Raw genomic sequence first — 521 nt, 5'->3', positions numbered from 1 at the left:
TTGAGACAGAGTTTCACTCTCATTGCCCAGGCTGGAGTGCAATGGCACGATCTCGGCTCACTGCAACCTCTGCCTCCCAGGTTCAAGCAATCCTCATGCCTCAGCCGTCCAAGTAGCTGAGATTACAGGCATGTACCATCACAGTCTACTAAAAAATTTTATATTTTTAATAGAGACGGGGTTTCTCCGTGTTGGTCAGGCTGACCTCAGACTCCCAACCTCAGGTGATCCGCCCACCTCAGCCTCCCAAAGTGCTGGGATTACAGGCACGAGCCTCCCGCGCGGCCTAATTAACTTTCTAAAGCCAAGGAATTGATCGTTCAGGATGAGAAGCAGTTTCTCTTCAGATCCCAGGCCAGATGAAGCTGCTTCTGTGTCTCAAGAGGTGGTACAAGTCAAAAACCAAAAAAGGCAAATTAGAGAAACACATTTTAAGCAGAACTCCAGAAGCTGCAGAAACATTCATTTGATGGAAATCCTCATATAAGGAACCTGTTTCTCCTTTTTTTTTTTTTTTTTTT

The 521-nt window shown here is 45.7% G+C and overlaps 1 protein-coding gene across 2 annotated transcripts in view; it reads left to right on the top strand.

The window, feature by feature from the left end:
* The window catches only part of DDRGK1 (DDRGK domain containing 1), an 18,834-nt gene that overhangs the window by 311 nt on the left and 18,002 nt on the right, over positions 1-521 (top strand). The window lies entirely within an intron of this gene.

The sequence above is a fragment of the Mandrillus leucophaeus genome, unplaced genomic scaffold (assembly GCF_000951045.1).
Source record: "Mandrillus leucophaeus isolate KB7577 unplaced genomic scaffold, Mleu.le_1.0 Scaffold101, whole genome shotgun sequence".
Classification (NCBI taxonomy): Eukaryota; Metazoa; Chordata; class Mammalia; order Primates; family Cercopithecidae; genus Mandrillus; species Mandrillus leucophaeus.
This window is presented reverse-complemented; position numbering and strand designations above follow the sequence as displayed.